This window comes from Bos indicus, chromosome 2 (assembly GCF_029378745.1).
Source record: "Bos indicus isolate NIAB-ARS_2022 breed Sahiwal x Tharparkar chromosome 2, NIAB-ARS_B.indTharparkar_mat_pri_1.0, whole genome shotgun sequence".
In the NCBI taxonomy this organism is placed as follows: Eukaryota; Metazoa; Chordata; class Mammalia; order Artiodactyla; family Bovidae; genus Bos; species Bos indicus.
The window spans coordinates 27,739,873-27,752,292 of NC_091761.1; positions in this window are offsets into that span (position 1 = coordinate 27,739,873).

Below are 12,420 nucleotides of genomic sequence, written 5' to 3' on the forward strand. Positions count from 1 at the left end.
AACTGCCCAACCAGAATGATTTCAGGACTCTGAAAAGCTATATGGCCCCACATATTTCTCTGACCAAGGTTCAGAAGAACCACTCCTTAGGGGCTTTCAGGTAAAGATGTTTTAGAATTAATAGCTCATCTCTGAGGGCTAGTAAAGTCTATCATCATTCACATTACCTAAAAGAGAGTAGACGCTAAAGGTATAAGAACTTAAGACACACTTTTTTTGATGGAAAGGACAAATTAAGAGAAGTGGTAGAGAAAATGCCTGGAGGGCAGCACAGTGTAAACAGATAGTTCATAGTTTGAAATTCACCAAAGAAAAGCAGCAGGAAAGCTTTAGGGAATGTTGCTAGTTTTCCATATAGATGTGTTTATTCAGTATTTTACAAAGTCTTATCAAGTGTTTATTGGTTATAGTCCAATTAAAGCATTTGGTATCAGCTAATTGTTCACATTTTTATTTTATTAGCCAAAATCTTTTCCAATAAAAAATTTACATATTCCCAGTGTGTGAACCAAATGAGAGGAGAGCTCTGCTGATTGAAGAGGGTTGGAGTGTTTGAGGATTGCTCGTCCCCACAGCACCTGGCCTCCCCTTCCTCTCCCCCAGCAATCCTTGAGGCATCTCTCTGATTAAAGCCTGTTTGAGCAATCAACATCCTTTGAAATTATGGACATTTATTCAATAGATTTATGATTGAAACCACCGCTTCAGGAAGAAAAATTCCTCTTCATTTAAGTTGACAAACTGAAGAAATTGCTGATACACTCACTTCATTAAGTCATTCACTCATTTTTTTTTAAAGAACATGACTGATAACCTACTATGCACCACTAACACACAGTTCAGGTAGAAGAGTGACCAATGTAGACACGGGCTGTGCCTCATGGAACGTACATTCTAATTAGGAGTCAGCCACTTGCAGCAGCATGGATGTACCTAGGGATTAGCATCCTAAATGAAGTCAGTCAGACAGAGAAAGCCAACACCATATGACATTACTTACACGTGGCATCTGAAATAAAAACGATACAAATGAACTTATTTGCAAAACAGAAACAGACTCCTAGGCAGAGAAAACAACTTTATGATTACCAGAGGGGGAGAGGAAGAGGAATAAATTAGGAGTATGAAATTAACAGATACACACTGCCATAAATAAAATCAACAACAAGGATTTACTATAGAGCACAGGGAACTATATTTAATATCTTGTAATAACCTATAATGAAAAGAATATAGATATAAACTTATAAATACATGTAACCAAATCACTTTTCTGTACACCTGAAACTAACACAATACTGTAAATAAACTATACTTCAATCTAAAAAAAAGTCAGCTATATGCCATCAAATGCACTCTTTGAACAAATCATTTGCCCAAGACTTTTACCCTCTGTCTAACCATACTTTACTCAAAGCATATTTTCCCATAGATAATATTCTTAGATGTGTCTTGTGACAACCTGCTTACACTGTCTAAAGTTCCAAAGCTTATCTAGGTTGGGCAAATACAGCAATTGAGAACATTATTTGCAATATGTTGAAAGATTGTCAAAGCATTACCCCAAAGACATTATTATTCTATCATCAAAATGCTCACAATGAGAGGAGGTTTTTCCATTCATCCATCCTAATGTTTCTCAGTTCTTCCCATCTATGAAGTTCTTTGGTACATTTAAATTCATTCTCTGAACACTCAATAGCCTATTTCTTTTAAGCTTTTCTCTTTTTCTGTCACCAGCAAATCATAGGAAAATGGGAGAGTTCCACACCCTGTTATCTCAGGAAGCTGTTTCAGGGGAGGCATACTGACTGGCTCCATAGAGGCCAGTGTGTGGTCCCCAGGGTCTGCGCTTCCGGATGCGCTGTATGCACTGATTCACTTTGCTGTACACCGGAAACTAACACAACATTGTAAATCAGCTATCATCATGTGCTCAGTCACTCTTTGCAGCCCTATAGACCGTAGCCGACTACGCTGCTCTGTTCATGGGATTCTCCAGGCAAGAATACTGGAGCGGGTTGCCATTGTCTTCTTCAGGGGATCTTCTCAATCCAGGGCTCAAACCCACATCACCTATGTTTCCTGTATTGGCAGGCAGATTCTTTACCACTGAACCACCAGGGAAACACATAAAAATCAACCATACTCCAATATAAACTAAAGATTAAAAAAAAAAAAAAAACCTTTCTGAAGTCCTTTTTTTTTTTTTGGGGGGGGGGGTGGCTGTGTGGCATTGTGGGATCTTATTTCCCTGACCAGGGATAGACCCTTACTCCCTGCACTGGAAGTGCAGAGCATTAACCTCTGGACCCCCAGAGAAGTCCCTAGAGTCAACATTTTGTATCATGCTATCCCTCCTCTTTGTAAACCCTCCAACCTACTGCATGTCACATATTTTCTTTTAAAAACATTGTTTAATGTTCCTCTGAAAACCCTTGAAATAGCTAGAACTACTCTAAAGCAAGGTAAGACAGCACTAGTAAAATCAATGGCATAATAATAGCTAACATATCAATAGCACTAATTCACTACTAGTTATTCATAATTAATTTGATGCTCACCATAACACGGCAAGGGAATTATTATAATGCATCTCCTCTAACAGATGGGGAAACTGAGCTTCAGAAATGCAAAACAGCTAAAGGCCACCCAGTTAGCAAGGGTCTGAGCTTCAACCCAGTGCTCTGTGACAACCTAGGGGGTGGAATGGGTGGGGAGTGGGAGGGAGGTGCAAACGGAGGGGACATGTGTATACCTGTGGCTGATTCATGTTGTATGGCAGAAACCGACACAACATTGTAAAGCAATTATCCTCCAATTAAAAAATTTAAAAAAGAGAATGTCTGAGCTTAAACTCAAAAATTGGTCTTCTGATGCTTTTGTACCTGCTGCTCTGCGTATATTTCTGGACATGGGCTCATCCCAGGCCTCAGGCCTCCCCATGTCCCACTTTTAGATTCTGAAGAAAACTCGTAAGAAGGACATTTTAATCTTGATTTCCTGCCAGAAGGGGATGAGGTCATGAGGAATTCGAAGCCCTCTAAGAGAAGGAGTGAGGACAGGGTGGTGAAGAGACTGCCAGCTGCTGAGGGGAACTGTGTGCCACTCAGCGCCCTGGACCAGGCCCATCCCACCTCTCTCTGCCTTCTTTCTGTCTCTCAGGCACTCAAAGCTCTTTCCCACCTGGGGGTCTTCACAGTGCGGCCCCCTCTACCTGACGTGCTGCCCCAGACCTTCCAAAGGCTGGTGTCTTTCCATGATTCCCATCATGTTCGGTGGCCTTTCTTTGGGAAGGCCTCTTCTGACCCCTCTGTATGACCCACCCGTTTCTCTCTGTCCTCATTGTCTTCCTCACATATTGTTTTTTTTTAATTAATTTTTATTAAAGTATAGTTGTTTTACAATGTATATTAGTTTCTGCTGTACAGCAAAATGAATCAGTCATATATATACATATTATCCCCTCCCTTTTGGAGTTCCTTCCCATTCAGGTCACCACAGAGCATTAAGTAGAGTTCCCTGTGCTGTACACTAGGTAATCATTCAGTTCAGTTCAGTTCAGTTGCTCAGTCGTGTCCGACTCTTTGCGACTCCATGAATCGCAGCACGCCAGGCCTCCCAGTCCATCACCATCTCCTGGAGTTCACTCAAACTCACGTCCATCAAGTCAGTGATGCCATCCAGCCATCTCATCCTCTGTCGTCCCATTCTCCTCCCGCCTCCAATCCCTCCCAGCATCAGAGTCTTTTCCAATGAGTCAACTCTTCGCGTGAGGTGGCCAAAGTACTGGAGTTTCAGCTTTAGCATCATTCCTTCCAAAGAAATCCCAGGGCCGATCTCCTTCAGAATGAACTGGTTGGATCTCCTTGCAGTCCAAGGGACTCTCAAGAGTCTTCTCCAACACCACAGTTCAAAAGCATCAATTCTTCGGTGCTCAGCCTTCTTCACAGTCCAACTCTCACATCCATACATGACCACTGGAAAAACCATAGCCTTGACTAGACGGACCTTTGTTGGCAAAGTAATGTCTCTGCTTTTGAATATGCTATCTAGGTTGGACATAACTTTCCTTCCAAGGAGTAAGCGTCTTTTAATTTCATGGCTGCAGTAATCATTAGTAATATATTTTATACGTAGTATCAATAGTGTAAAAAAAAAAAACTAAAAATAGATCCACCATATGACCTGGCTTATTGCTTTTTAAAAAACTGTGGCAAAATCCAGATACTGTGAAATGTAGCATCTTAAACATTTTCAAGTGTACAGTTCAGTAGCTTGAAGCACACGCACAAAGTTGTGCTGCCACCATGGTCATCTGCCTGCAGAACTCTTTACCTTGTAAAACTGAAACTCTGTACCCACGAACAAAGGCTCGCCATCCTCCTTTCCCCAGTCCCTGGCAAGCGTAATTCTGCATTCTGTCTCTTGAAATGTGACTATTCTAGGTACCTCATATAAGTGGAATCATACAGTGTTTGTCTGTTTGTGGTCGGATTATTGCACTTAGTATAATGTCCTCCATTTTCACCCATGTGGTGACATGTGCCAGTATTTACTTCCTTTTTAAGGCTGAATAACATTCCATCACACATATGCATGCTTAATCACTCAGTCTTGTCTGATTCTTTGTCCCTTTGGAGTGTAGCCCGCCAGCCTCCTCTGTCCAGGGGATTTTTCAGGCAAAAATACTGGAGGGGGTTGCCATTTCCCTCTCCAGGGGATCTTCCCAACCCAGGGATCAAACCCTCATCTCATATGTCTCCTGCACTGCAGGTGGGTTCTTTACCCACTGAGCTATCAGAGAAGCCCTGTTGTATGTACCGAACATGGTTTTGGGTTTTTTTAACCCATTCATCCAAATTAACTGACACTTCAGTTGCTTCTACCTTTTGGCTATTGTGAATAATGCTGCTGTGAACATAGGTATATAAATGTCTTCCAAGTCCCTTTCAAATTTTTTGGGAACTATACCTAGAAGTAGAATTGCTGGATCATATGGTAATTATATTTTTACCTATTTGATGGTGAGTGGCATACAGTAAGTACTTGATTATTTTTTGATTGAACAAATGAAGGCCATTTGATGAGAGGGCACATACTTTCTCATAATACATGTAAATGTTAAAAAAAAAAAAAGAAACTTCAATGTATAGTAGAGTTTAGTTGGCAAGTAAGTCTCTTTTTGTCTCCAACAAAATAATTTCTCTTGTTAGAGGCAACAATTTTTACTAATTTCTTATATGTCTGTCTAGATATATTCTATGAATGTACATAAATATATATATATACATACACACCATCTTTCTTCATTTAATGGTAGAATACTGGCTTATAGGGCTTCCCTGGCACCTCAGATGGTAAAGAATCCGCCTTCAATGCAGAAGACATGGATTCGATCCCTGGGACAGGAAAATCCCCTGGAGAAGGGAATGGCTACCCACTCCAGTAGTCTTGCCTGGAGAATTCCACGGACAGAGGAGTTCTGGTGGGCTACAGTCCACGGGACCACAAAGAGTCAGTTGTGACTGAGCAACTAACACACACACTCACTCACACACACACACATACATATACACTGCCTTACAAACAAAGTGAAGAATTACCAGGCAGGATCAGATCAATCATGGATTGATTCTGGGAAGAGTTAAGACCTCAAAGTAAAAAGTCAACCCACAAGGTCAGAGTCAGGAGAGAGAAGTAGCACCGAGGCTCAGGATAAGAGACTGGGAAAAGACAGTTATCAAGCAGCAAGGAACATTCTGCCGTGTGCCAGTGGAGTCCATGCCTGTATCTGGCAACATCTCTCTGCCCCTTGTACACCAATTAACTTCTGGATGTCCTACCTACTCACCATGGAGAAAGCGCACATGGCAGGAGGGAAAGATGTGATAAGAGTTTGATTGAACAGTTTGAGGTCCCAGCACAACAGGGGAGTGGGAAATACCTACTAACTATCACAGTTACGGGGCTGGAAGTGGTGGGTATGGGTCTGGACTAGAGGTAAAGTCTTGGGTGTCAATGATAGAGCACAGGGTGCTGAATTTTGTTGGCAGCAATGAGACTTCAGAGAGAGTACATCAGGAGGGAAGAGCAGGGACTTCCCTGCTGGTCCAGTGGTTAAGCATCTGCCTTGCAATGCAGGGGACACATACGAGTTTGATTCCTGGTGAGGGAACTAAGATCCCACATGCCCCGTAGCAACATGTCACGTGTAGGCACTCCGTGTGTCACAAGGAAAGATCCTACGTGATGCAGCAAAGATCCTGTGTGCTGCAACTAAGATAGCCAAATAGCATAAAATAATAAATGAAGGAGGGAAGGGCAGTAAGCCAAATAGCATAAAATAATAAATGAAGGAGGGAAGGGCAGTAAGCCAAAGACCTGGCTCTGCCTATGGCCCCGGGCGGCAAGGAGGGTGAGGGAAATTATTGAAGACAAGGATGATCAGACAGCATCTTCAGTAACAGAGGGAATTTAGACATGGGCATGATGGTGACATTTCCTCCTTTAAGAGCTTGGAAGTTCACTCTGAATTGTGTGAGGTTTCCTCTTTTTAGCCTTTCCAGTAAATCGTTTGCTCTGAAACCAAATGCTTTCCTGTAAAAATATGTAACTGTAAAAGACACCATTTGCCAATGAGGAACAAGAAAGAAACTGTATTCTGGCCACAAACAGTGTTCTTACCATGTTCCTCTGATAAGATACTTGCCATATTTCCACTATTCCTTCCAGTCCTTCTTTTCTTCTTCAATCTATTTTAAAATATCGTGTTTCCTTTCTGACTTATCTACTCATTTCTAGACCTAAAAGGATAATTGCTCTGTCTTCTGCATTGTCATGCCATTTTTCCTTATGTGGGTGAAAATGAGCTCTTTCTGAATTTTCAGTTAGGTTCTTGATGACTTACCTATAAAGCTATTTGTAACTTTCTTTTAGGAGCACTGTCCACAGTGACTTGTTTATATCTTAGAATTAAAAACTCTGAATCTTCAAAATTCTCTTTTTCCCTTTCCCTTCTGTTTCTTTCAGGCCCAAATATACAAGATAGTTTTCTGAATAGCCAGTAAATCGTGTGACAACTTCAAATGAAACATTTTTAAAACAGGTCTTTTGTTCTAAAGGAATAATAGGAATCCTGATTCTTTGGTTGTTTTTGTTTGATTTTGGTTTTTATTGAAGTATAGTTGATTTACAATATTGTGTTAGTTTCAGGTGTACAAACAGAGTTCCTCAGGTAAATATAGATATATAAAAAAATATATATATTTATATATATGTAAGAAAGGTAAAACGAGAAATATTTTTACTGGAAAGCAGCACTTAAGTTTTAACTAGAAAAAGATAAGGAGATAGAATTTTGTGTTTACTTCCAAGGATTTTAGAACTTGATCATATTTTTTTATAATGTCTACTTTCAGTTGCTTAATAATTTGATCCATTTGTTAATTTAATGTAAGCTCGAGGAGTCTAGGGACTTGTCAATTCTGTCACTGTATCTCAGCACCTAGGATTATATCTGACATATAGCAGATGCTCACTAAATACTGCATTCTCTCATTCATTCAGCAAATATTTATTGAATATCTGCTATGTGCCTGCCACTATATAGAAGCTAGAAATATAATAAAAAGAAGTGAGGAAAAACCAGTCTCCACCTTCATGAAGTTATTCTCCTAATGGGAAGAGAGAAACTCACTAAAGAATTTCACTAATGAATGTAAACCTGGGTTCAATCCCTGTATTGGGAAGATCCCCTGGAGGAGGGCATGGCAACCCACTTCAGTATTCTTGCCTGGAGAATCCCTTGGACAGTGGAGCCTGGGGGAACTATAGTCCATAGGGTTGCAAAGAGTCAGACATGACTGAATGACTAGGCAAGCATATACAAGCAATACATATATATATGTATATGTATATATACACACACACCCATGTGTGCTAAGCCACTTCAGTCATGCTACAATCCTTTGCAACCCTATGGACTATAGTTCCCCAGGCTCCACTGTTCATTGGACTCTCCAGGCAAGAATACTGGAGTGGGTTGCCATGCCCTCCTCCAGGGGATCTTCCTGACCAAAGGATAAAACCCTCTTACGTCTCCTGCATTGGCAGGCAGGTTCTTTACCACTAGTACCACCTGGGAAGCCCATATATATATTTTTCCCCCAGATTCTTTTCCCGTATAGATTATTACAAAATATTGAGTGTAGTTCCCTGTGCTATACAGTAGGTGCTTGTTGGTTACTCATTTTATATATAGTGATTTTCCTTTGCTGTTTTATGATGAAATTTCATCACTGGCCTTCCATGTAGGGTTCCCTGAGTCTCAGTACTATATTATTCTTTGAGGATAGCAAGAAGGTACTTGTGAATCCTAGTAAGCCCACAGGCACATATTAGGGCTGCAAACACAATTTCTGGAATCTATAAACTCATAAATGTAAGTCCATGACATACAGAGAAAAGAAAAATACCAAAGGGGGAGCCTAATTATCCTCAAGAATATACAGCTAGGGGAAAGTATTAAACATTATCTAATGCTTCATATGTGTCTTTACCTACTTATTTCTATTCAATTCACCTTTATTGACTACTTATCCTGTGTCAGGCACTCATTAATGTGGGTGATGTAAAGAGAAATAAGTTTTATAGAGCATAGGTAACAGGTGAAAAGCATATGACCTTTTCATAGAGAATAGTAAATACAATACCATTGATATTACAAAATCCCAGTGAAATAGGCTTTCAACTAGGAATGGGGCTTTGGAAGGGAAATCTAGTTGGAGAAAGCATCTAATGGAACGAATCTGTCAAGAAGGAATAAAACCGTACATGACATTCAGAAAGACACATCGACACAGCTGTATTTATTAATAGTTAGAAAGTACTATGCCTCTGTATATGTCATCCCAGCCAAAGAGGACCACCTAATACATCCTTGGCTTAGCTTTCTTCTGTTAGGGTAGGGAAAACAGCTAGGCTGGTTGAACTTCTAGCCAACCTGGAAGACTGGTCAAGGGTATGGACGTGGCAGAAGTCATGATAAAAAATGGTCTCAGGAGATCATGATAACAGAGGGCGAGACATTGTGAGTAGCAAAGCACTTTCCTGGACTGTAAGAAAGCAACTTGTAGAAGGTCCAAAGGAAATGTACATGTGACCCATCATCTGAGACTAAGACTATAACTAAAAGAGATACGGAGGTTCTACCAAGTTAAGCACTGAGAGTGAGTTGCTCAGTCCTGTCTGACTCTTTGCTACCCCATGGACTGTATAGTCCATGGAATTCTCCAGGCCAGAATACTGGAGTGGGTAGCCTTTCCCTTCTCTGGGGGATCTTCCCAACCCAAGGGTTAAACCCTGGTCTCCTGCATTGCAAGCAGATTCTTTATCAGCTGAGCCACAAGGGAAGCCCAAACACTGAGAAGGTCATTAGTCATCAGAAACAATCTCGGGCAGAAAGAGAAAGACACATGGGTGCTCTGAAGATTTCTGACTTTAAAAGGCTACGTGGAAAAGATGCATGCTGGAACACAAAGTGAAGGGCATCTAAAAAGCAGCACAATCCACATATATGCATTAATAAATGATATTTGTTTTTTTCTTTCTGACTTACTTCACTCTGTATGACTTCTCTGCAAATGACCCAATTTTGTTCATTTTTATAGCTGACTAATATTGTGGGGTGGAGGGAGGTCCAAGAGGAAAGGGATATATATATACATAGCTGATTCACTTCGCCGTACAGCAGAAATGAACATAACATTGTAAAGCAAGCAATTATACTCAAACAAAAAAGGTGGCAGAATCTTGAAAGACTAGCAAGAATCAGCTTATATATCCTGATTGGGAAAGACACTATTTTGACACATTAACTGTGACATTTTCCCGGGAGAGTTCTTGCTAGATTTTGACCATTTCTCATAACAAGTTAGGTCAAAGGCCCCTGTTATCTCAAGGGAGAATTGAAACAGCATATAACTAGAAAAAAGTATATAGGTAGTTCAATTCTGTGACCTGCTTTGTCACACAGCTTGGTCGAAATGAGAGATAATCTCAAACCCCATACTCACCCTCTCTGCTCCTTGGCTATGCCAAGTTTGATTCTCTTTTAAAATCAATGAGATAATTTCAGAAATCCGTATTTTTTTCTTGAAGAAATGAGTAATTTTCTATTACCTTCCTTTTTTCTGTAAGGCTATGTTAACAATAATAAATATTACTCAAACTACTTAATGACATTTCTACCACGGGTCAATTTTTTCATTAGAATGTACACGAAGTCCAGGAGACTACACATTGTCCAGGTTACCAGCAACAACGCTTACCACCAAAGGAGATATTTGACTCCTTTTATTAAGAGCTCTGGGTCAGAAATGGTGAGCTATAAAGCCATCATTACCTATTGTCAACTCAACTTAGGCATTTTCAACGGGTAAGTCCCTCACTATGCTTTATCAAACTCAATTCAGGTGACCTTAGACAAAGGAATTACTCATAGAAATTTGGTGATCATTACCTTTCTCTTCCATTTTTGCAACATTAGGTTTTCATCTCCTGGAAAAGGACTTACAGATTTTACCGTGACCTACTTTAGAATCATTGTCAACATTATAACCTGCTAATACTAGTTGTTTCTCAGAGGAAACAAAATCCTAGTCATATTAATTGCATACAGTTCTAGACTATTGTCTAAGAAGTAAATACAGTTGGCTATGACATTGGTCTCTCCTGATATCTTTATGCATAAGACAGAGCTTCTGCATAATAATGATGCATGGACTGGATTTGTAATGACTTGAATACTCATTGGGAAGGATAACGACATATGGATGGATGGCAATGTCAAAAGAAGTTTCTAAGAGGATCTCAAAGGCGGATGTCCTATTAAAAATTGTTTAATGATGACTAAGATAAAGACTTGAAAAGCATAAAAAATTATAATATATAAGCAAAATAAAGATGGTGGGAATAATATACCAGATAGCAGAATCAAAATATTAAAGTGTCACAATCAATTGATAAAGTGGGGTGAAATAAATAATAACTGAGAAAAGAAATATAAATTCCCACATTGGCACTAAAAAAAGTCAACTTCTTCAAATCCAGATCATGGGGAAAATATGTTAGTAGTAGATCTCATGAAAAATGGTGAGTGTTTATATTGAAAAGAATATCAGCATGTATCAGATTAAAGAAGCCAGTAAATTTGGGACCATGTGTGGTCAATGCATTTTAAAGTTGCATTAAGAGAATAATGATGTCCGCACCTAAGGAAGTACTTGTCTCAATTATACTTTGCCTTCAACACAGCTCATCCAATGTTATGTTTAATTCTTGGCACCTCATTGAAAGATCCCCTGGAGGAGGGCATGGCAACCCACTCCACAATTCTTGCCTGGGGAATCCCATGAACAGAGGAGCTTTCAGGCTAGAGTCCATAGGGTCGCAAAGAGTCAAACACAAATGAAGTGACTTAGCATGCACACACTTCATTGAAATCATTTTGGAGTAAAGTAAATAGAATTGCAATCAATTTGTATATACCCAGAACGCTTCTTTACAAGAAGGGAAATAATTGCCCCTTTATTCCATGTGGTCCTAGTGAGAGTATCCATCATTGTATCCTCCCTATTATTTGGTCCAAAGAGGTTAGTCCAGGGACTGATTAGATTTGTGTATCTGAGGTTCAAGAGTTTTTCGTTTTTTTTTTTATGACACGCAGTAAAATGTAGGTTTGCGGCAGTCAGGTACCAATTATCTGGCCATAAGGAGACTGTTGCCTGCAGAAGAGAGCGCAGTTAGCATGTGAAACAGAGGCAGTGGTGTGCTAGCGCCAGCTCAAACTGTGTCAGGAGAGACAGCACTTACATTTTCATGAAATTTTGTGGACCAGTAGTTAAAGGCAGCCATTTAGTTTTATTTAAAATTTTTTAAACTTTATTTCTAAATTGGAGGATAATTGCTTTACAATGTTGTAACTTCTGCCATATAGCAGCATGAATCAGCCATAATTATATATACAGATCCCCTTCCTCTTGAGCTTTCCCCCGACATCCCACACCTCTAGGTTGTCACAGGGCACTGGGCCAGGCTCCCTGTGTTATATAGCAGCTTCCTGCTGCTGCTACTGCTGCTAAGTCGCTTCAGTCGTGTCTGACTCTGTGTGACCCCATAGACGGCAGCCCACCAGGCTCCCCCATCCCTGGGATTCTCCAAGCAAGAGTACTGGAGTGGGGTGCCATTGCCTTCTCCGAGCAGCTTCCCACTAGCTATCTATTTTATACATGATAGTGTATATATGTCAATTCTGCTTTCTCAGTTCATCCCAATGTCTCCTTCCCCCGATTTACAATGCTGTGTTTCTGGTGTACAGCAAAGTGATTCAGTTTTATAGATGTAGATATGTAAATAATA